This window comes from Halichoeres trimaculatus, unplaced genomic scaffold (genome assembly GCF_033239565.1).
Source record: "Halichoeres trimaculatus isolate MK-OKI-2021-1 unplaced genomic scaffold, fHalTri1.1 fHalTri1_scaffold_18, whole genome shotgun sequence".
Lineage (NCBI taxonomy): Eukaryota > Metazoa > Chordata > Actinopteri > Labriformes > Labridae > Halichoeres > Halichoeres trimaculatus.
The window spans coordinates 25223740-25249239 of NW_027437196.1; the positions used below are offsets into that span (position 1 = coordinate 25223740).

Genomic DNA, 25500 nt, shown 5'->3' on the forward strand with positions numbered 1-25500 from the left:
AAATTTAGTTATCATACTTATTAGGTCTTATTTATTCCAAATAGCAAGGTGTTTTAAAAATTGCACACCAGACAAAAGCTTAGGGCTTAAGACACGGTTAAAAAAAAGTCACCAAAGTGACTGAGCTTTGCATTAGTATTTTGATATGTAAATACCTTATGAGTCAGGACCAGTTTTAACTTCTTTAATTAAAGTTGTGATGATAAATGTTCATCAATGACCCAATTTTCTATAACTAAAACAACTTCTGGTTGATGGAGCGCTAAAACAATTCTGACAATAAAACTTAGACAAATGTTAGTTCTGTTTTTGTTTACGAGACAATGAGACAAAAATGTTAGTTAGACACTCAAAATCCATTCTCTGAGTGTCAAAGCCTTCAAAATGTGACAGGCTAACACAGTTTGTTGAGCGGGTGAATTGTTTATTTGGTCACTTATCTGCAAAAAGTTTTTCTTCTCGTACAAGTTCTCACAGCCTAAATGTGTTTTTCTTATTTTCATTTATTACTTAAATCCCTGGTGTGCATTAGAAACAAAAATACAAACAGCTACTAGACTGACATCTGATTTATATTTGAATATTTAACTTATTCTTTGCTACATTTATTGTAGTAAAATTAAATATAAATAAATAAAAAAATGTATATTGACTAAAATAAGACTAAAATTTTTTGAGTTTTCATCAAGTAAAAATGGACTTAAATTCTAAAATATGACTAAATATGATAAAAACCAAGGTGGTTTTTTTATTTATTTATTTTTTGTTTGTTTTCATTTTCATTTTTATTTTTATTTTTATTTTTTTATTCCAAAAGACTAAAACTTTATCTCAAATAGTTGCCAAAACTTAAATTGTTCCTTGATGTTTCCAAAAATACAATACAGACTGATAAAATGATAACCAGGACTTCAAAAGTTTGACTCCATCAGGTAAAAAGAAACCTCTTTCATGATGCCAAGGACTAAAGATTTGGAAAATTACTAATTTATGCTTCTCAGTGTAAAAACTTGCAGGTCGTGAGTTTGGGCCCCTGATCAATACATCTGTGATATGTTTCTGTGAGCTTCTGGAAACAGTGCAGCAATAAAGAACATGTTATACACAGATACATGGAGCATGAATGGGCCTTATTTAATCTTTGTGCAACAATTAATACTTAACTGGAGTAGAAAGTTTTCAAGATTAAAACTTTTTTTAAATGTAAAGAAAAAAATCTAAAGCCTGACTTGATTCTCTGAAGCCCAAACAGTGCTCTGTGTGTTTTGTGTCTGTGTTGGTGGGTTTTAACTTGTGACAGCTGTTCCCCCGTGTTGAAACAGTTTTACTGTTTTTTTGTGAAACTGTATGGTCTGCTGCCACTGTCCCAGCTTTGTGTATTATCAGAGGAAGTGGCCGTCTGCTTAACAGAGTGAGCAGACTGGTTTATAATTATTAGTTTAAGGCCCCGGCCCGCCATGTTCTGCCATCTCCTCTCGGCAGCGAGGGTCAGAGGAGCAATAAAACATGATTAAGTGGAGGAGCTGAGGCTGTAAAGTCAGTTCCAGGCGCTCATGGATGAAAAATGACAGTGAAATCAGTCGCAGCATGGGAACATGTCTGGCCTCTCTGTAATGATTAAACCCCAGGTTTGGATAACCAGTAGCAGACAGACACAAACGTACGTGGAGCCGTGATAACAAGAGAGTAGAAACATCTGCAGTGTAGTCTGTATCACATAATGTGTTTCATTGTGGATGATTTAGAGTCTGTAACATGGAGCAGCATGTGAGTTATATGCCCATTATCAACACTGCTGCACTGCACTAACACAACACTGCAGGAGCAGGAGCTCAGGCAGGGATCACAAAATCACAGGGTGACATGATGGCACCAATATTAAAGGTTACAGAATCAAAACTGTCTTTTCGCTTCAAAAGCTCACAATTTGAATAGAAAACTAAGATATTAAACAGCCTAAGAGTCTGTCGCATGGAGCTTGAAAACCTCTTAAAATGTGTTTGATGAGGCTGCACAAAAGAGTCTAAATTGACAATTATTCAAGACTTTCAAGTATCTTATCTGGAATATGTGCAAAGAAAAAATGTGAGTAACATCATCTGTTCAGTCAAGTGAGGGTTGTAACCAAGGATTAATTTGGTATCATTTATACCTCAGTGTTTTTCTTTTTCTGTTTTGATTTTCAAAATGCCAAAGAGCAACAGATTTTTACCAAACTGTCTGTTTCCTAAACCAAAGGTTTTAAAATAGTAGGAATGCCTAAAAAAAGCTCCAGAACTGAAGAAATATAAAAGTGATAGCTGGCAGGTAGAATCAAAGGATTGAGATCACAAAGATCGCTCAGGGCAGAACAGGCCACAGTGGAACTGATTCTTATGTTAAGCTGGACTCCTTCCTGACCTGGAGTGGGCAGTCCACTCTTTTCCACCTGAGAACCATAGCCTCAGACCTAGAGGTGCTGGTCTTTATCCCAGCTGCTTCACACTCAGCTGCAAATAGCCTCAGTGCGAGCTGGACGTCGAGGCCAGTTTGATGAGGCCAGTAAATTATCTGCGAAAAACAGAGATGGGATCCTAAGACCCCTGAACCTGACCCCTCAGCCATTGGCTGCACCTAGAAATCCTGTTCATTAAAGTAATGAACAGAATTAATGACAAAGGGCAGCCCTGGGGGAGTCCAACCCTTAAGCGCCCTTCACACCGCCGCGCGGTAACCGCCCCGAAAACCGCTTCTCTGCCGGCGGTGACCCCTGAAATGCAGAGCGTTTTTCAAAGTGGCTCCTGCCGCCGTGGCATGAGCATGGGGTAACAGGCGGCAGTGACGAAGAGGTGATTCGGCGAACATCACAGCAGAGTCCGCCAAAAAATCCTTCACAACACTACCCCTGTGTAGTACCTCATAGTTTCTGTTTACTGTATGATGTGCATATTAAAGATTTTATTATTATTGTAGAGCTCTGGATATTCAAATAACAGCAGTATTAGCTCCTCTATTGCTGGTTTTGCCTCGCGAAGTCTGCTATTTCCGTGTTTTCTTCTTCCTTCGATGTGATTGACTGTTCCCAGGCGGCTGCCGCCAGAAAGTTCAACACGCTGGACTCTGGGCGGCAGGGGAAAATCTGTGTGCGTGCACGACTGGAGGCAGCGTGTTGCCGTGCGGTGGTGTGAAGCCCCCTTTACTTGTGATAGAATAGAATAAAATAGAATAGAATAGAATAGAATAGAATAGAATAGAAAATACTTTATTAAGTATTATTATTATTATTATTATTATTATTATTATTATTATTATTATTATTATTATTGATGCTATATCTGATCTATAAAAGTTTTATTATCAATTTTTTATTTACAGTTAGGATAAGTCAGACTGCTATGATCTGGATTGATTTCTGTTCTGTATGTTGACTTTTTTCCCCTGAAGGCTCTATGAGTGCAGTAAAACACTGTTCATGTCCTCATGCTTTGACCTTTTAAGCAGATAATTTGCCCATTCTTCCTCCCCGGACATCACTGTAACATCCTCACTCTCCCTCATCAAACAGGCAGGAAGGTATCTCCTTTGTTAGTGTCTCTGAATGGCGCTAACACTGCCAGGTGTAATTATGGGTAATTGTTGGGACAATAAGGTGATGACAGCTGTGGGACCATAGCAACATAAGGGCAAGGCTCAGCCCAACCTGCTATCCAGGCAGCACCCTTACCTCACTCCCCACCGCCGTCACAACCCACTGGGTGCAATTAAGCCGCACAATAACCTTTTTGTGGAAGCCTGTCCAGCACATATCAACATCACTTTGAGAGCAGTGAGTTAAAACGTCCTTTTTTCCACTCTTTCCCCTCAGTTTCCAGCCTGGGTGAAGCATTTATTTCAATCAAAGGAAATACAGACAGGAATAAATGTGTGAGAGGGAGGCCTGATAGGTCTGCATGAGCTGGAATCTAAACAAACCTCTGCGAGGTGAAATAAAATCCCAACAGGTCAGAGTCCTGGCTTTAATGATGACCACAATGAGGAAGTATTGCATGGCTCTTAAGCACTGGTATGACTTACCCCTTTCACTTTGTGTGACAGCTCGTTTCTGTGAAAGCACAGGTAAAAAAAAAAACCTGAAACCATCGGTTAATTCACTTGTCGGTTTTGGCACTGCAGCAGTTTCCTTCCTCTCCTCCCTGAAGTTAAATGTGGGATTTGGTGGTTTGGGAAAAAAATGGAACTGATTGTCGTCGGGAATTTCCTGTGAAATTTGCTGAGAGCTGCTCTTTCTCAACAACACGTTAACCTCTGTTTAGTTGTGGGAACTTGTGAAGTGAAGAGCTCTGCCTGGGGGCCTCGAGAGAAGCAAGTACTCACAAGGCTCCAGTCAATTAGACATACATGTATCATGGCAGTGTCATGCCTGCTACACAAACCACAAAGCAAAGTCTTTTCTGTGCTGACTTTGTTTTCACTGGGAATCTTTTTCATGTTCTCACTGACATGGATGACATAAAAAAGGTTCCTGGGAAAGTTCATGTTAAAGAAAACATGTCATTGTGTCTCTTTATTATTGGTGTAACCCAAGTTTATGACATGTTGTGGCTTTCTTCGCATGTTTTGGTCTTAATAAAAAAACATTTTCAGTCTGTTTTCCACAGAACAAAGTTAACCACTGTGATGTTAAGTGGAGTTGAAGCACAGGGAGTATAAAACATGGATGCATTCTCAGTATTGTCACTCACTGGTTTCTGAAAAAGGGTTTATGAAGTCCACAGATGGTGGTCGAATTAGAAAGGCTGAGTCCAACTAACTTTCATTAACTCAGAGACTGGGAAAGGGTTGGAATTAAGGCCTTAACCCTCATCTTGTGCAGTTTTGGTTTTAAATTAATGGAGGTTGTTAATGAAACTTACATGAAATTGATGCCATAAAAACCTGTTTGGGTGAAACCAAGTAGGCAGCCATGTTGGAAGTGATACAGCTCTGCCAATTGGTGGGATAGTGGGAAACTGTTTGTTGCTAATGCACAACTAAGTTCTGCAGTGGTACTTTTGAGAAAAAAAGGCCCATAAAATGTGGATGTGGAGTAATTAGGTAACTAGCAATTAGCAGTTGCAAATCTGCAACGTCTGCCTTGAGCGGGTTAACCACGCACCTCGTTACCATGCACCAATTGATCAAACTCTTCACTTCGATACATGGTCTGTTACAAAATCTGACACATACTTTATAAGAGAAAGAGACCAAAACAGACTGTTAACATGTTCAACTCTGCTGGAAAAGATTTCTATAATTATATGGTCTCTTTTGGGGGTTAGCCTGTAGTGGAAAGTAGAGGAACTGCAGTTTTTTGCACTTCAGTACCGGCTTCTTTTACAACAATGGAGGTTATTTTTCATTTGCAACAGCTTTGAAAAAGAGAGTGTTATGGCTCAAACACTTTCTCTTTAGCTTTTTGAATTCAAGAAGGGTTTTCAATTATTGAAAAATAACAAGAAGTTCATATTAGGTGTGGGTTTTTAGATGCTTTTTGTGTTTTGTAGCAATATTTTAATCATCCTCCATAGACTGCACTGGAAAAACTGAAATCTTATCAAGTGATTTTGTCTTATTTTAATAATTTTCTTTGGAAAATGTCTTTTTAGACTTAATATGAGCTGGATTCACCGGACCAGTCCAGAAAAAATGTCTCATTTCAAGTTATTTAAAGACAAAATTAGGTCTGAATTGCTTGTAACAAGTGAAAAAAATCTACCAGTGGAACAAGAGAAAAGTTTCTTTACTAAGACATTGTACTGGTTTTAAGCAAAGTTATATAGGCATATTTTTTTTTACTTGTTACAAGCAATTCAGACCTCATTTTTGTCTTTAGATAACTTGAAACAAGACGTTTTTCTAAAATGACCAGTTTAATGTGGCTCATGTCATGTATAATAAGACAGTTTTTACCTTAAATAAGACAAAAACACTTGATAATATTTCAGTTTTTGCAGTATGTTATGCAGTTATGGGTTCTCTGGAGCTTTTCATTTAAATTTGTGGCATTTTCATTGCAACATTATTTTAAAATTTGACTATATGTGGGACCCATAATAATGTAAAACCTTCATATGGACACGGACAGTTGCCCAATGTCATGTTTATTTTTGTTGTTTTGTATTTTATATCGTTCAGCTGCTCAAAGATGAATATTCAGGCACTGATGTCACATTTTAACAGTTAATTGGCTCACACAAGTATTTTGGGGCAGCTTGGGGTCTTATGTATGCAAGAATGCATGTGTGTCATTAAGCAGACCAGGATGAAATGAAGTGCACAGCCTCATTGAGCTTCTGTTCTTTATTTTCTGTATTTTCAGGTGAGCAAAAGTGATTAATCAGTGTATAGATGTAGAGACACAAATAGAGAATGTGTCTAAGAGAAATCAGACTTCTGTTCATGTGAATGAGTCACTTTTTGCCAAAGTTTTGCAGGTTGATTAGTGGTCTCTGAAGTGCTGCACTTGTCATGTTTGCTTGCTAGAAAATACTAACCTAACCACCTGTAGTCTGCTTTAATATTTACTGTGTGAGTGCGCTGAATGTTGATGTGTTTAAGTGTGAAATGCATTGGGAACTGATGTCAAACACCACGTGTATGACAGGGCAAATGTTGTGTATGTGTATCATTTTAGTAGACCAGGATGAAATGCAGTGCATGTTGAGCTTCTGTGCTTGTGTTTCTGTATTTTTAAAGAACTGCAAGTGAAAGTTAATTTTAAAACCAATGCACACCTGGAAAGCCATTTATTTGTCCAAGTGTGCAACATATACCTTATACCATAGCATTATGACCACTTGTGGGACCTTTTCTTTTCAGGTCAGGGCCCAAAACTGCTCTGAAAGTGTGCTGTGGTACCTAGCACCAAAACGGTAACAGTCAACCGTCTTAGACTTGGAAGTTGTGGGGGTGGGCCTCCATATTGTCCAGTTCATCCAACAGATGCTTGATTGGATTGAGATCTGGGAATCTGGAGGCCACATCAACAACTTAAAGGTTCCTGTAGGTCTTTGGAAGACAGACAACCCTTTGCCATAGGAAATCACTAAAAGCAAACCAAAAGCAGAAAAAAAACCACCACCAACAAAAAGATATCCAAACTGCTCTGTTTGGATGGTTTTTATATGAAGTTTTTACAAAAATGAACAAAGTATGCAAATGCCAATAGCTTTTGATTTTGAAAGGCATTTTGTGATTCCCCACGATCTCCACATTGGGAACCACTGGTCAAGACATCACATTTTAATCCTCTTTAAAGTCTATTGAATCAATTTGTTCTTTCACCAACACACGAACACTGAAGACATAAAGTCACATTTCCCATCCACTGATAGGCAAGACCATCAGTAATGCTCACTGCACCTGTCCATTGTCGTCATGTTAAAGGTGATGAAGGTAAATGTGATTATGCAGTATCAGTTAATTACCTGGTTCAGTACACTTGCCAAGAGTTCACCAACATTACTCTGACCAGTGATGTGATGGAGGATGGAAACAGAGGGTTTTGATGAGGATGATCTGACCCTCTGTCTTCATTACTAACCTGAGTTCAAACTGTTGGCTGAACTACCACATCCCAGCAATTTTAAAAAAAAACTCAAAAACTTTAATATTGCCATGAGGAGGTCACAGAACTGTGAACAAGAATCATCCCATATCTCTCATAAAAAGAAACACATAAAGTTTCTCATAACAAGCGAGTGACTTTATGACCTCTTTGCTGTGGTGAACACGGAGAGAAACAGAGAAACAGAGAGATCAGGGAAAAGGAAGGTTGAGAATCATGAGACATTTCACAGACTGATAAAACCAAACCACACAGAGAGGCTGGCGTCAGAACAAAACAGTAATTCCACTTATCACGCACTTATCATTCTTGTTTCTAATCTAATAAAGTACATATTTCCAATCTGCAGCGTTACTGAAGCTGTGCCTGTGAGCCAATAACACAGCAGTGAACTTTGGCTGGAGAGACGCACAAAGCTCTCATTGAACTCTTCCCTCAGAGATAAACTCACGGCTGATCAATGACATAATATCAGGACTGGTACAAAGAAAGACTGTTTCTGATGCTCTGTTTTTATCTAAGAGGTTAACAGTTTAAGGGTTGCTGGAGGGAAACTGTGATCAAATATTAAAATACCTCTGAACGATAATATTTAACAGAAGAAACTACTTTTAACTGGTCACTGAGCCATGCTGAGACATAAAAGGCTTGAAGCACAGAAGAGCTGCAGACAGACATCACCTTAACACCTACATGCTAAAGCAGGCTGCATATGACACCTGGGTGCTAAAGGGCTAACAAGACAACATGGAGTCAACATAGAGGTGCTAAAGACGACTTGGAGCCCTCCAGCAGACATGGTATAACCTATTCCAGGTGAAATGAATCAGAATCAGAATCAGAAATACTTCACTGATCCCAGTTAAATTTAATGTCCCCATCGCTCATCACACAATTACAGCAGATGGAAAAAATAGAAATAGTGTAATAAGATAAGCAAAAAGCAGAAAGTAGAAAAATAAGCAAGAAAAGATAAAACAAGATTTTAAAAAAATTGATTGAATAAAAATAGAATTAATAAAATGATTAAATTATATAATAAGTTAAAAATAACTAAAATTAAACAACCCTCTAAATTGTCCATAGGTGTGAGTGCGTGAGTGGATGGTTGTCTGTCTCTGTGTCAGTCCTGTGACTGACTGGCGACCAGTCCAGGGTGTACCCCGTTTCTCGCCCAATGACAGCTGGGATAGGCTCCAGCCACCCTCTACGCTGAATAGGATAAGTGGTTCAGAAAATGAATGAATGAATAAAAAGCTGTTGAATAAGGTATTTCCACTTCAAGCCATGTGATTATACCTGATTTTAAGAAAAATGGCAAAAATGTACATTTTAGCACTGTTGGATCCTAATGAGGTTAGTAGTAGAGCTTCAAAATGCAAATAGAAGAAATGGGAGTGAGACAAAAAAAAAAAGATAAATATATTACTAAAATGTGAGCAAGTAATTTACTGTAAACAACAATTAAACCTTCAAACCCCCAAATAGGGAAATTAGGCCAGTTTCCACCAAGCAGTCCAATATGGATCAGTACGGTTTGGTACAGGAAGGATTGGTTAAGCCTGATCCTGTTTGTGTTTCCACAACCAACCGTGCCTCTTGGTAGGCAGCATGTCAGCTTGGTGCCAAAAGTCATGTCAGTTATGTAATAGTGTAACGCCATAGCAGCACGACGCCTTGCTAATAATCCAACAAAGAAGAAAAACGTGGCATAGGAAACAAAGAGCAACAATGGAAGACATCCAGCAATTTGTCTTCTTTGCGATTGGCATGTGGATCTTTGTTACAAAGCCCAATCAAGTTTTGTTTCAGAGAAGACTGTGTGCCACCAAGAGAAAAACTGTAACTGCTGTTACACGGTAAGTGACAATTCGTTTGACCAATCAACAGTCTGCACTGTTTCTAGCTCCACCTTCTGGGGTGGATCTGGCACCCCAGGTTATCAAAAAAAATGGGACGGCACAGGTTAGTAATTTGGGGATCTGTCCAGGGATTAGTTTTTGGAAACAAGAGGCTCAAAACAGCAAAAGGCATAAAACGAAGCACCAGTTATTCTCTGAGCCAGTGACATAAATAACCAAGCGTTTCCTGTATTATGACACCAGAATGTTTCAAATAGACCTCGTAGAAGCAGAAATCTACACTTTTCAATTTGGATTTGTCGTTTTTCAAGAGACCCAAAAAAGAGGCGTGGGCTTCAGGGGTTAAAATGAAATAGGTTGTTCATCAGCGGATCAAAAAGTTAAACTCCACAGTCTTCAAAAGCCAAAATGCACAAAGAGGAAAGAACTGGATGGTACTCTGAGCTCTGCAGATTTAGCAAACGCTGATAAGTCATAAAACAAACTGTGCCAGCTAACTGGTATTATTTGCCTCCTCACAGACTGCCCTGATGATACCTGTCATGGTTCACTGCAGCTATGCAGACAGAAAGAAGACAGACTCCCAGACAGACAGACACACAGCATAACCACCCTCACTGTTTGCTCTTTGGTGTCCTGCATAGACACACACAAACACACACACACTCACTCATAGTCCTATCTTTACTATCAGAGCTCTCCCTACAGCGTGCATCCCCCTCAGTGCTCGGAGCTGAAAGGTCACAACACTTTGCTTCTGTCGCCAGACAAATGTCACCATGTCTCTCTTACTCCCCTCAGCCCCTCAGCTTCTCTGTTACTCATGTAAAGTCCTCTGAACAGTAACGTGTAGTCTCACTGCAGAGGGACGTGAAAACAGCAAACATCCTGCAAACAGTGGTGAGCACATCCCAGACAATGCTGCTGTAATTTTCTAACGTCCCACAGCGCTCCATGTAAGGAAATCAAGCTCTGTAACTCTGTAACTGAGCTCTTTTATCACTGAGATTTGTTTACCAAAGTTGGCGCCTGAGTTTTACACAAAAAGCTCTTTTATTTGAGTCTCTTTTTGCAGAAAACAATATGCATTTTTGGAGTGAAGGGGAAGAAAAACAGGGAATGAATGAGGGCGCCTGTGGAGAGTTGTTGTCAGAACGTGCTGATGATAAGCTGGACATGACTCGTATTGAACACACAGAGACAGAGCGGGCTATCTGAGTCGTCTGTGGGAAAGAGACAGGCCTCAGTGTGGGAAACGGCCTTCTTTTGATACAGCATTAAAGATCAGCAGTCTGCTATCATCTGCGATGGAAAAGTTCAGCATGGCTCCATGGGGGCAAACACAGAAAGAGGGTTTTTGTCTGCCGCTCTGACCTCATGTCATCCCAATGAGCTCAGCTAATAAGCGCTGCCTTTGAGGATACTTGATAAATTGTGCAGATAAGTGGTTTGATACAGATCTCTAACCACCAAATTTGGCCTTTTGGATTGAAAATTAAATTGTTAACTATGAGTGGCTCATGAAATCAAGCCTTCCTCTGTCCTTCTCTCCCCTCTTTCTCCCCCTCCTGGCTGTCTGTCTCTTGTCCTCCTGGCTCCAGGCCTGAGTCACATGGTTGACTGATCAAGTCGGGGTGTTGAGGCGAGCTCAGTGGGTGAAGCGCAGGAGCTCCGGCGGGTTACTGCTGGGGCTGAAATCAGTCTAAGTAGGCCAGGCTGAACACAAACACACCTCTCCTCCCCTCCCTGCCTCTCTCTGTCCTTCCCTCATCCCGCTCTGCACGGCCACAGAGTTCACCGTGTCCACAGGCTCACCTCTCTACTCTCACACCAGCATGACTGACTGAGTCAGTGGATGGATGAATTAAGTTAGTTTCACATTGAGTCTGAAAACATTTGAAGCTTTATTATTTTTTTAGAGGTGATTTTCCAGCTTTAGGTTTAGACCTGAGTGATGGGATTAGCTGTTTGATAGATACGTTACGTACGATCCTCAGTCTCCTGGATGATGGCTCTTTTGATGCCAAAATAAACCACTGTGAACGCACCTCTGTACTTTTATATTGACTTCACAGTTGGGTTATATTAAGCCCCGTTTCCACCAAGCAGTCTGGTTTACATCAGTACAGTTAGATATGAGTTAGATTAGTTAAGCCTGGTCCTGTTTACAGTCCCACATCCAATCATGCCCCCTTGTGGTAGGCGGCATGTAAGCCAGATGCCGATAGCTGCATCAGTTAAATATTAGCGTGTTGCTATAGCAGCGTGACACAGTGTATCCTGCTAATAAATCCAACGAAGAATCAAAACACAACACAGTGAATAAAGAGCAATGATGGAAGACATCCAGCAATTTGTCTTCTCTGTGAATGACATGTGGCTCTTTGTTACAAAAAACGAATAAACTTTGTTTCAGAGAAGTCTGTGTGCCATCAAGAGAAACACAGCCACTGTCGCACAGTAAGTGATGATTCTTTTAACAAATCAATGGACTGCAGTGTTGTAGCTCCACCTTCCGGGATCAGATCGGTTTAGTCTGGCATCCCTATGGAAGAGTCCCAAAAAGTGGGACGGCTCTTCTTGGACATTTGGGGATCTGTCCTGGGATTAGTCAGTGGAAACACCAAAAAATGCGTGCCGTGCTGAGACAAACCAAACTGAACTGCTTCGTGGAAACAGGGCTTTTGTGTCCGTCTATGTGGTGTAACATTGCTTCATGGCCTCCATTTATCTTGTTATTCACATTTATTTGACAGAGACAAATGCATGAAACATACTTCATGAAACATAGATGCCATATATATATATGGGTGTCTAGCTACAGCTGATTTGCCGCCCTTGCCCCGGGGTTAGGCTTCCAAGACTTAAACAGAACTTACAGTGTGTTGGAGTAAAGGCCATGTGGGGACTTGATGAATGCTCTTGAAATAGTCTCACTTTTATATATCTATCTGCTTCTAATTCATTGTTCAAAACAATATCATCAGTGTCAAAGTTTATTATTTCTTAAGTATCTGTGCTCAGAAGAGGCTTTCCCCAGAAGATCATAAATCTAAAGTCTCTTCAATACTCATGTTTGCAAAGTTTAGCAATGGAGTGTCATCAAAAGGGCGACAGTTTGACACTTCAGGGCCCAAATTCTCCAGATGCGTCTCCAGTCTGGCTCCACTCCATTATAGCACCAGATCAGATAGGTTTCCATTCAAGTCAATGTGTCAACTTATATTAGATTCGCTCTGTTGCAGTCCAGCTGCATCCCTGCTCTGGCAGGTTGCAGCAGATACACAACAATCCTACGGATGCCGAAGCTGTGACGCATCAAGTTGCTGCACGGAAACCAACTAAAACAGCCAGTGACTTTCAAAATAAAACAAAACGTGTCAAAACCAGATCAAATTTATCTTGACTACAACAACAAACCAACACAGTGGAGTGGAGACAGACCAGGAGTCAACAGGTTTGAGGTTTCACAGCCCAACATGAATGAAGAGAGACTTATTAATGGAGTGGGAAGTCCTTGGTGCACAGTCAACACACAACAGTAGGGCTGGCCCAGGGTCCCATCTTGTGTATTTGGGCCGTTTGTATTGAGATTCGAAACACCTCACAGCATCTTAATGGCTCTGTATTCATATCTAAGTCAAAACCACCTGTGGGATTTCATGTCAGAGAAAAAGAATATCAAGGAGGAAGAAATGCTAACAACACCTATCGTTCACTTTTTTGGTAAATTATAACTTTAAAAAGCTATTTGCTCCCCTTTAATACTGAATGTTTTAAAGGGAAAACTGAAAACTTACAGTGTGGAAATGACATTGTGCAGTCAGTTACATAGCAATAGATCATGCCACAACATTTACTGTATATCTGTATGGTTTTAATGTCTTTGGCACAGTAACTGCGTTGATATCGTAGGATTTAAAGCCCTGATTCATTATTTTGATTGTCTGTTCACTCAATTAGAAAGAGGTCAAAGGTCAGGAACAGTTACAGTAAAGCCAAAAAACAACAAGTTCATCATCTTGAAATCACGTCTGGACAATCTGACACTTCCTACTTTAACAACAGGACTCCATCAGAGTGAATCAGCACGCTTTGAAAACACCTGCTGGAGTTTTTTTTTCTCTTTTTCACCAGGGACGGAAAAAAGGAAGGAAACGGAGGACAGAGGGGGAAAGGTTGAATTCTCAGGCTGCCCCAAACCCACCAACCCCCACCCCAATACAGGCTCATTAACTCAATTCATAATCGGCCCTTTTGGCCCCCCTCTCCCCCGCCTCCCCTCGCCCCTACAGGCGGGTTGGGCAGGTGGGGTGAGGTAGCTGAGCTCATTAGGGTAAGGACCATCACTTTTCAGTCTTAAAATAACCGCTGTGCAAAGTAAAAGCCTCATGCCAGCGTTTTCAAGTTTTCTCTGTTTAATGTTGAGAAAATGTTTTGTTTTCCGAAATGCTTCTTCTCTTTCTTTAGGTCTTTCATGTTTCCTTTGCTCTTTCTTTTTCCCCTCTGCCCCGTCCAGGCAGCTTGAAGCAGAACCACTAAATGGGGATAATTGGGCGGAAAGTGGCCGGCCCTTGTCTGACCAATCTTCTCACACAACAATCAGCAGATTGTTCCCGGTGACACAACAACCCCCGAGTGTAGATTCTCGCCGTAATTAGCAAGCAGCTACCGACATGCACGTCAGATGCGGTTATACGTAGCAAATCGATTGAGAACTCCCTCCCCTGCTTGTTTTTCCAACAACCCAGCCCTTTCATTCACCCTGACCTGTCTTTTTGGATTGTTTTGAGCTGCAGCGGGTGTCCACTCGAAGCACTGGATCAATGCTGCGCGAGAGTTTGTTTGCTGTCTCTGGAAGGAGACGAATGGTCAGTTGGAGGGGCCCTTTTTTTTTTTCTTGTGCCTGAGTGGACACTGGTTAACCATCTAATGAGGGCAGAGGGAACAAGTCCACACAACCAGAGCAGCAGGACCTCCCCCTCCTCCCCTCTCCCTCTACACATACTGTCCTCAAACACACACATACACTCACAAACACACACACACACGCACACACACGGGTGAACTTTTTTTGACACTTGCTTGGTGTACTCTCAAACATACACAGCGTCAGGAGATGTTTGTCTTTCTTTTAAAGTCCTAATCCTCTGCTTCTTGTGTTCACATAGGTGTACATAATCTCATGCTTTATCTCTAATTACACACACACACACACACATTCTCACACTCACACACACAGCCTAAAGGGTTCAGAGAGAGCTCACAGTTGCTGGTTGTTATGTTTGTTTACTTTAAAGGCAGTGTCCAGCCTTGTGCACCAGATAAGAAGTTGTTCTTTCTCTTCTTTCTATTTTTATTTTCTGCTGAAACACAAGAGTCACTGTTGCAGCTCAGTCTTGATCAATGTTATAAATATTATAGATTTACATGTAGCAGAAAACACCACAAGTTCGTATGGTTTTTAATGTCATTCACTATCTTTAAATCTTAAGAAAAAAACAACAAAAAAACAACAACAAAAAAAACAAAACTTGGCTGAGTCACGTCCTCCTCTTCAACATCATAACGGTCAGTTTGGCTAAAAGTTAAATTCTGCACATCCTACATTAAAGGTATAATTGTTAGTTTGATTTAGATACACTATTTGTTATGCTGGTTAAAATGATCTATATGTACTGATGGCAAGAAATACGTGATGTGTTCTTAAAGTAGAGCAGAAAATATCCGCTATCTACAGCAGGAGTAAAACAGGGAAAACACCAACCAATTGTCATCCAGGGACACCTTGTTTGTAAACCAATCAAATCCCGTCGCTGTTCCACCCGCCTCCTGCGCGTACATTTCACTGGCGTGCACATGATTCAGTGCGAGTGGCCGAGCTGAGAAGGAAGGAGCGGCGCTGCAGAATGGCGGAGAAGCTACCTATACCTCGATTGCCCGTTGCCGCTCCTCCAGCTAATCAGAGCAAGAAAAGAAAGACGGAGGCTTTCTTTTCTTGCTCTGTTCCCCTGCCTCTAACTACTGCCCCTCTCACTCGACCTCGGGCATGTCCCCTCTGACCAGATGGGGTACTTGGCTCTGGGCTGTAGTTCGGATCAGAGACTAATAAACTCTCACCACAGAGGCTCTGACAAGCAAAAAAAAAACAAACAAAAAAATGTGATATTTGGTAAGTCCTAGAGAAAATGTGCATGTACTATTTGTATTATAGCTTTACTCCTGATATCATGTCACAGGTAAAAGTGGATGATTCTAGCATGACAGTCGCGAGTGCTGACAAAAGCCACGTTTGTTTATTGTTTTTTTAGCTTTGCGTTTTAACGTTTTTGGTTTTTTCTTACCTCTAAATGAGACATGACTCTACGTAGTGCAAAACATAAAATGATGAGCTGAGTCCGTCTTTCAGTCATTCACAATCATAGTTGCGAATCAGCAGCGCTGGTGCATGTGAGCGGGGGTGTTGCTTTGAGGGAGCCCCAAGGGGAGGGGGAGGAGGGGCTAGGCAGAGTCCTGACGAGATGCTACATTCAAATTTATGCTAGTTTTTCAGGACTGCCAACCCTGCCTTTAATGCTGCAACTGGTTCGTCTGTTACCATGAAGCTTGTTTTGCCGGCCTTAAATTGTTGATAATATGAATATGTTTTAAGTGAATGACAGACACGCTGACATCTATTGTTTGATCAAGGTCAGGAACAACTTACCGATTACAATCAGGGAATTTCCTACGAACCCCACTTTTAAAAACACTAAGTCATTCCATATCTGCATTCACTAATTTGTACCCAATAATTTTTTTATGTGTATGTGTTTGTGTTTATACATGTGTAAAAAAGGGTGTATATATGTAGTGTACTGGTTTAAATGTGGGCATGTTTGTTACCGCACACCCCCTTTTTACCTACTTCGCACTCCCAATGCCCGAAGCATATAAAAGAAAAGGTGTAGTCTTTATAGCCACATATACGGTATCAAGTTCAATAAAATGGGCTACTGTTAACACAGAACAGAATGTACTATTATGGGCCCAATGATCTCTCACATTAGAAATGATGGGGACAGTAACAGTAATTAACAATATAATAATGACAATGATAATGTTTGAAAGTCAAATATGGTAGCAGAGTGATGAAAAACAGTCATTACTATGTAACAAAAATTCAACATTTAAATATTTAAACCGTTAACCAACATTAAAAAATGTTTAAATTATTTACTTAATTGTTTATTATTATTATTATTATTATTATTATTATTATTATTATTATTCATTAATTATTTATGTATAATGTATTGATACATTATCAATAAATAATGGTGCTCTGCTGCTATTACACTTGCACCAGCTAGCAGCAGCTCACGCACCACACTTTGGTAATCCCTGGGTTAGATAATAGGAGGCAGCCTCTTGTGTGTTCACACTCCAGGTAAAGCTCTTTAGCTCACAAAATAGCACTTTAAATGCTTCTTTGCACTTACAGAGGAGGTGATGTTATTGTGGTGCATTGTATTTCCCCCCAAAAAATAAAAATAAAAAAATACAAGTTGAGTCCTCCTCACCTGAGTATGAGTCCATGTTGAGTCCTCGGTACCTTAGCCAAAGTCCTGGAATAGTCCCCAGAGCAGGACTCAGAAAACTCACCTGGTGAAAATTGAAGTATCTAAGTTTTAGTATTATATAATATTCTGATGAATAAAGCAAAGACTGAGTTCAGGATGAGGAATGCTGCTGTTTGACTACAGATTATTGGCTGCGTAAGCCTGGACTGACTGTGTTGGACAATTTTGATGTGCAGAAAATGCACTTAATTGATTCTCATTAGAGTCTGTTAAACTAAATTTTGTTTGTGAGAGTTCAGCCCTCCTAAAAATATTTACTACAAACCTTGGCTGGATCCAATTTAAGACAAAATTCTTTAAATGCAGGACACACCTGCAGTCAGAATTTATTCATGTCATGTTACTTAACTTATCTGTTTCCCCGACAATGTTTTTTGCCTTATAAATAGCCAACATGTTGCTCTGCATTTACCAGTGCTGGTCATAAAATCTTTAAAACACACAATCTGAGGCACCTCCTCTGACATCTTTCCATATGCACTGTTGCTGAACAAGACAACACATAGCATGCAGATAAACAGACACACATACCAGTTATAGCCTGAAAACACATGTGCTATCAGGACCTCATAGCTGAAGAAATAAATATAAAACAATTTAATATAAATAAAACAAATTAATAAAACAATTAAGTATTCATTGATAAATTCATTGATAGTTCTCAGAGTCCTGCTCTCAATCCTTATCCAACCAGAGCTCAGTCATCAGCGCACAAGTCTGAGTCAAGTAACATATCACATATCTGGTCACGAGTTGGACTGAACTTCTTCAACATTTTCATGATGTATTATATATGCCTGTCTTTGATTTTCTTTTTCCTTTGTTATGAGCTGTGCTCTGACCTGCCACCACTTCTGAAACCAAGTGCCCAACAAAGTGATGAAACTTCAACGTCAAGTCATGGAAAGTCCGCCCTCCGACCTCAGTTGTTACATGATCCAGTTTGTGCTGTAAAAATTCACTTTGCACATTTGCAGCAATGTTCTACATTTCCTCCGTGTTCAATTAAAGTTTTTATGTCATGCTTTATGAGACTGTTGACCTTATTAAAACTTGTGTGACGGACACATGCCAGTTTTAAATGCATGGTGTCATAACGCCACGGAAAAGAGACACCAAATGTAAACAAACATGATTTATTTTAATTAAGAAACATGATTGAGGTTGTGATGTACAAGTGTAAGAGGCGTCAGTGGTGTTAATGTGGTGGAGTGTGAATAACTCAGTGTGGAGTGTTTCCATTGACAGGTTTTTGGCATGTTGGAGTGGTAGGTAGTGAGTAATGCTATTTTATACTCAGCTAAAAACAGTGAGGAGAGGTTTGGCCTTTCTCAGTCACTTTAAACAGTTCATGGTGATCTGCTGCTACTTTTAATTATCCAGCAGTAACAATCCAACAGTATCTTTCATGCTGCTGCTGGTGCCACTATTTACACAAATGATTTCACCAGTTTCGACCAGAAATAGAGATCCTCTCTCACAGGCATGAATCGTTGTTTTGTGGTCACTTGATGAGTGACATGGAAAAATTCCCATCCTTTGCACAAAACATTCAAACAGACTAGAAACGTTAGAGAGGTCACACAGGGCCGTAACCTGGAGTCCTCGCTTCATGAAAAATAGAAGACATCTTTAATCATCGCGCGTCTCAGAGACGGAGAGCAGACATGGACGGCTGGGAGATAGCCATCGCCGGGTGTAAGTGATACCGCAGAGCGGGGAGTGGGTCATCCTCATGGCCTGACAGTGATGACAAACAAGACGTCTGATGGTCCAGGGGTGAGAGTCTTCCCCAGCAAGAACGACTTTACACACTTTAAGTAAAAGAACTAGCCTCTGAGTGAGAGCTGACGGCCGCTGAGTGTGCTTTGGCTTCATCCTCTGAGAGAAATTAGTAATGTGTGCCGCAGGTGACGTGAGGTCAGCGTTGTGTTTGTGTATTTTTATACGTGTGAATGTGTGCATGTTTGTTTTGAGAAGTGTGTAGTGTGTAGGGGAAGTCCAAATATCAAAGGGCTAAATGTCAAGCAGGAAGTCTGACGTGGAAATCAAACATCCCATTAAGTTGTCAGAGGCAGCCAAGAGCAATAACACTGCAGCTGGGCTGTGTGTGTACACAGACAGACAGACACACTGACAGACAGACAGACAGGCACAGGCTATACTAAATCACAGCCCTAATTATAGGACTGTCTGTGCAGAAGAGCATCTGAAATCCACCCACTTATTTACAAATGAAATGGGTTAGACTTCAGTTATCATGGAAAATTCTCCCTTACAAGCCCAACAAGGAGCTTAAAAGTGGTCATGAAACCCACTGAAGTAATACTGATGGTAGTATTTGACCCACAAAAGCAATCAGGGCGGTCAGAGAGAAGATGTTTTCATTACAAGGCTGTGTAACAAACTCGATTCCACTCTCTGCCTGTTGACGCTGTGGTAAAAAGTCAGCGTTGTCTCCAGCTGGTCTCAGAGTGAGGAAGTAATGACAGTTAGCGATAGGCTCCGGTGTGAGAGGACCCCCACCATCTCTGAGAGAGAAAAGAGGAGTGACATCCTATCATGCAATCCAGACACAGCAACATTGGAATCCAACTCACACTCTTGCAGTTTCTGGCATGTTTCATAATCAGGAACAGGTTCTCAGAGGAATTGTTCTGTGTTTTTTTTTATAAGTGAGGTTGTGTGAGGCACTGAAAGTAGGTAGATAACCCACAGATAGGCAATCACAGGGGTTACCAAACTTTACTATGCCAAGACCACCCATAACAGCATTTGCTTCTAGCCTGGGACCCCCTTTGGTAACCAACGTTTCAACATATGTAAAGAAATGTTAAGTTTAAGAATATATTTTTTAAAACTTTTATTCACTTTTCAATGATTCCATTTTTTAGAACAGGAAACAAAAGCCAGACCCAGACAGGTAGGTTGATGTTAAAAGGGAGGAGGTATATCAGGGCTCTGTCAGCCAAGGTGAGATACCTCTTTCGTACATTTATCCAGTAGCTAGACAGGGGATGAGCCCCAAAGTTCAGTTGCTTTTAAGATAACTGTCAGGTCGATACGGATCATGACATCATCTTGACAAGGTTGAAGCTGTCAGGTGCGGTTTGGTACAATTAAAGCCTTGAGTGTTGTATGTTCAAGAAAAATAGTTATAAACATAAAAAATGAGATTAAATAATAATAATAATAATAATAATAATAATAATAATAATAATAATAATAATAATAATAATAATAATAATATCCTATTTTTCCCTTCCCTCCAATTTTCTGAGGCCCTTCTGGTGTCCCCTGGCAGCCCCCCAGGGGGCCACAGCCCCGACTTTGAAAACCACTGGGCTATCAAGTCAGCTGTATGTACCATTTCAGCTATTTTGACAAACTCCAACCCAAACATTTAAGCCTGTGTTAGTTAAGTTTGCAGTTTATTTGGAACATTTTTGGCACTTTTTTGTTGCCGCCAGAAGCCTGTTTGCTTTTGCACCATTCACAGACACAACAAACAGGTGTCTGCAGGTTTCAAAAGAGACAAGAAATACAACCAAACTGAAAAAGAATGAACTGTACCTTTTAACCAGGCTTTACAGCCAACCTAAATTTGAATTAAATCATGTGATGCAGCCCATTAAGACCCATCTCTTTATGAAAGGCCCTGCTTTCCTCTGAAACTCCTGTAGAACTCCTCAAACCAGATTAACTGGAACTTATGACATATATCCTTATGCACTTTTCCTGATAATAATTTGAAAAACAAAATCCTGTCAAATTTGAATCATATGTTTATGAACAATAAAAGAGAATCAGTGAATTAGCAGAAAAAAAATAAGGAGACACATCAAATACATCCTCTAGTCTGGCAGTAAAGCAGTGATAATGGGCGCCTCTCCATAAAGTCCATTAAATCTGCTGATTAGAAAAGAAAATCCTCCTCCAGCCCCCTCCTCTCTCCATACCTGACACCTCTGGGGCTTCGGTCGCTTCCCTCCGGGGGGGCTGATGGGAGTCAAGCCCGGTGGATGGACAGGGTGAGCCAGAACACTTGCGAGGTCAATTCCACATGTGACCGGTGTTTCGTATTTAATGAGAGCTGCTGTCACTTTGAGTCAGGGCAGTCAGCAGGGAGAGAGGGGGAGAGAGGAGAAGCTTGGAGAGGGAAAGTGTTGGATTTGAGAAACAGTTTTAGAGTTTGGGAGAAGAATTCTTAAGTTTTTCTATAACTCTTTAAATCCCTTTTTGGAGTGCACTAAAACATTTAAAAAAAAAAGCCTCAAAACAGCTTCAGAAGTGACACAATCCATTTAATCCCGCCCCTTTCTCTCTGCACCCCCCTCTTACCCACATTCCCCTGCTCCTCCAAAGCACTCCCCTCCACCCTGTTCCCCAAGTCCTGGCCCACGCTGGACCCTCATTAGGTCATGTGTACTCAGTCCTGTTGTTCCTGCGTCCCTTAATTTCCACTGTTATGGGGACAAAGGGAGGCACAAAGCGCATCGCAGCCCCGGGTCCTTGCACTCGACCTCATTCGCTCATTACTGTCTCCATAGAAACTCTCTCCCCTCATCACCTCCAGGTGACCCCTCCCACAGTGTGGATGAGTGGAGGGTTTATGTGGAGCTGTATGAAGGGTGTCAGCTAAACTTCTGATAACAGGAAATACAGTTTGATAGAGTGATTGCTCTCTCTGCTCCTGTTCTTATCTGTGTGTGACCCATCGAGATCAGGTCATGTCTGCGTGATGGTAAAATATAAAAATGGGTAAAAGGTTTGTTGACTCTGGAAAGCTTCAAGAGATAAATGTAATCCTTCTTGTAAAACATTTATTTAAATAGAGAAAGTGGATGTGCAAACACAGCAAGTCTATACGTTTTCATTAATCTGGCCTGTGGTGTCTGGCATGTCAGAGACGTTAGATGAATGTGTATGTTTTACATATTAAGTAAAGGCTTTGCCAAAGTTTTCCTTCTTGTAGTGCCTGGAGGGATGTTTTATACCTGTTCTGAGTGTTTGGAAAGAGATCCAAGACAAGAACCGCAACTTCCAGTGTTGAAAAATAGAAGCAGTCTTAAAATGCAGACAAATGGTAGTTTGTTAAATGTCCACTAGAGGCAGAATCCCTGTTGAAGCCAAGCAGCATCCCCCAGGCTGAGACTACTTTTAAAGCAGGAATAAACATGTTCACAGCCTGGTTCGAGAGATTGTTTGGGTCTGGATACCTTGTGTCACACGCTATATGGGGTTACATTTCTTCTGATTGTTATTTTCAAAGTTATAAAACCTACTGGTCCATATAAGGGCATGGCTGACCTGACTGATAAGTGGGCACCCTGTAGCTGTCTGTGAGGCCCCCCTCTTTACTTCATCCAAACATGAACTAAGCTAGGTTAAGGTTAGTTGTTCCAGTATGGCTCCTGTCAGCAATGGGTTCAAAACTCTGCATCAAAAACAGATGGGTGACATCACTAAGACTATGTTGATGTATCATACATTCAATAGAAAAAGACGATGTCACAATTTGTTCTTTTTAAAATCATAAAATGTTTACAGCTTGATGCAAATGTTTTGGTTTCTAAATAAAAAAGTGATGTGTACTGTGAGATAATTAGGACATGGTTTGATTAGCAGACATCAGGTTATACTAGGATGCAGGTGCTATTGGCACAAAAATGAAGCCAATGTGGAAGTGCTAAAAGTCGCTGTTCATCGAGAATCCGCTTGACGCTGGATGCAAAAAGATAGGAAGTCACGTACACACCCAGCCATAAAAACAGACTTTTACGGCATAGAAAAAAAACAAACATATTTATAGGCACGGGTATGAAACACTGATTTCACTATCGGCACACACTGTACGGTGAGTGAATTTTTTATTCTAACTCTGCGGTTCAGAATTTTTTAAGGGTCATTTGATTGTCCAATCAGAGACACAGCTCAGGTCATGTGACTGCCGGGCACCCTGTAACTATTAGAAAGGAAGATCGAAGCCGGCGTCATATCAAATGTGGCTGCATCCATGGATTGGCTTCATTACAGAGACTATGTCCACGTATTACACAGTCTGTGGTACAAACACACTGCACATACAGTATTACAATTTTGTTGCAGTTGTCTGATTTGCTGCTCAAAGCATGCTGGGATACCTTACTACACAGATCAGGCTGGTGTTGTATTGTGAGTGTATGTGCTGAACATTTAAAAAACTGTGGTATTAACTCCAAAATAATCCCTGAAGGATCCCTTTTAGCAAGATTAAAAACCCAAAGTTGGACAAAGTGTTGCATCAACTTGACAAGATTCTTAGGCTACAAACCAAAGATCAAGAATCATCAACCAAAGATAAGGACTCACTAGAACTGAATTTATCCTTTAAATTCCTCTTTAGCAAACCTGCAAAATGTGTCACCCTTTTGGAGGCTTTATTCTTTCATTTACTTATTATTTTAACGTCCTTTAAATTTTAACTATGAGGAAATTGTCTTGGTTTCCTCAGTGCATGCAGGGTCTCAAACAGGTGTAGATTTCTCTGTGTAATCCTTTAGCGTTAAACCTCTAAAGCCAAACTGTGCATGCACATGCACACAAACACACACACACAAAAGAAAGGGCTCCCTCTGCTGAGCTCTGAGTCCCTGGCTCACTCCGGCCCCCTCCCCTCCTCTTTAGGACCAGCTCATCAACCTCCACCTGAACTCTCTCCTCTGCTTGAAGAAATTTAATTGTGAAAATAGTCTTTGCCATGCAAATAATTCATTTTAAGCCACAGTATCTGTGCTGTTGAAAAACAGGGAATGCATCCATCTAGTATTTGTAATCATTGTATTCATGTGTGCAGCAGGAAGAGCAGGCAGGGCAGGCTGGGTATCAGCACATCAGACAGTGAGGTTGGTCTGATGTGAGAGTCTAACGGCCTGTACGGACTCGCCCTGCAGTCCCCAGGTGAGCCCTCAGCTATACTCATTATCATCTCCTAGAGGAATGCCACCCAAGTCAGATGGAGCGGCTGCAGTTTGAGAGAGAATGCAGAAAAGAAAACATCCAAATAAATGTAGCAGATTGTGTGAAGACAGGAAAAATGTAGAGGTAGAAAAGTAGCTGCAGAATAACCACGTTCTGGTCATGCATGAGTATAAGAAGATGAGATGTTTGGTGTTTCACAGTGAGATCTGCTCTTGTATTCCCTCATCATGACACAGCAGAACAGGAGACAAAGAGAGGTGCAGTGAAAGTAAATGAAAAGAGTAAAAGAGATCAATGTAATTTGGATGAGATGTATTTTTAATGAGGCTCCAGTCATGGAGGGGTTAGAGAGCAGGCTCATCTGGAGAACAGCGAATAAGGAGAGCGGAGACGAGGCAGTCGGGCCGCTATTGATCACAGAGCTGCTGAAGGTAGGCTGGCACCATGACGGGGCCAGGGTGACCTGCGCTGCTGTGTACGTGAGGATCAGAATATAATAACTGGACTGAGGCTGGACATCACCTCATGCTGCTTCATAAGACTCTAAAAGAAACTACAGCAGGAGGCCTGTTTTACTACACATTAGTCAGCGTGAATAAAGAAAAATATTGTTGGACATTTTGGGAAAAATCTTCTCATTTTTTTGTTTAATGACATTAAGTCTATTTTATGTGAGGATATGATGGTAGAAAATCTGATGCTTAAAATTTGAGGTAAAAGAAAAATTTTAAAAACTCGACATGAAGACTCACAGTGGTGTGGTAAGTGCTGTCACCTCCTGGTCCACGACTTGGCTGAAGTGTTTTCATGTTTTCTCTGAGGTGTGTGGGGGTTTTCTTTAGGTACTCCAGCTTCCTGTAACAAAGACATTTTTATTAGGTTATGAATTTATTTATTCTAAGTTTTGAGGAATTTAGATAAGGGTGCACACATGCCTGCTGTAAGGGTACACGGCAAACCGGCTGAAAGGCCTGTGTTAAAGGTAGCTTAGCATGCTACCATGATGTGTGTGGAAGCCACTTGCTAAACTCAGATAATGCAGAACACAGAGAGATTATGAAGACTGTATCTTGGAAATAGTCACACAGTTTATTATCTAATTTATTGTTAAACTTCTTAAAGATAGTTTTTGTTTGTTACCTGTTTTCTCCTGCCATGTTGAGCCTCCATCTCTAGAACCAGGAAGTGCCAAACAGAACCACAGCCCGTCATTGGTTTATGGGGAGGTGTGCAAAATGGAAGGAACCATTTCTGAAAGAGATCAAGGGGTGATTTCACAAATGAAATAAGAAACGTTATTTTAAGTTTAAGTTGAACATGAATTTTATATAAATGTATCTTGAAAAATTATTTTGTAACCTCAGTGCATTTTTTTTTTGTGCATTGTTGACCTGATAACAGTTAGACATAAGTTAATTGATGGCTAATTATAAATCCCTCACTCTTGGTAGGAGCCAACAATTATATAAGA

General features: G+C 40.7%; 1 long non-coding RNA gene across 2 annotated transcripts in view; it reads right to left on the reverse strand.

Annotated features, from left to right (window-relative positions):
- Positions 1-25223, reverse strand: part of LOC141807859 (uncharacterized) — a 38065-nt gene extending 12842 nt beyond the window's left edge. Inside the window, exons 1-3 of one of the 2 annotated variants that reach the window (XR_012599867.1) lie at positions 25170-25223; positions 24782-24884; positions 24341-24582 (exon numbers count right to left, since the gene is read on the reverse strand). This is a non-coding gene — a long non-coding RNA (uncharacterized LOC141807859). Of the gene's footprint in view, positions 1-24340; positions 24583-24781; positions 24885-25169 lie in introns of those variants that run through there. The other variant, XR_012599868.1, reaches the window with a different exon arrangement.
- Between the last annotated feature and the right edge of the window lie 277 nt (positions 25224-25500).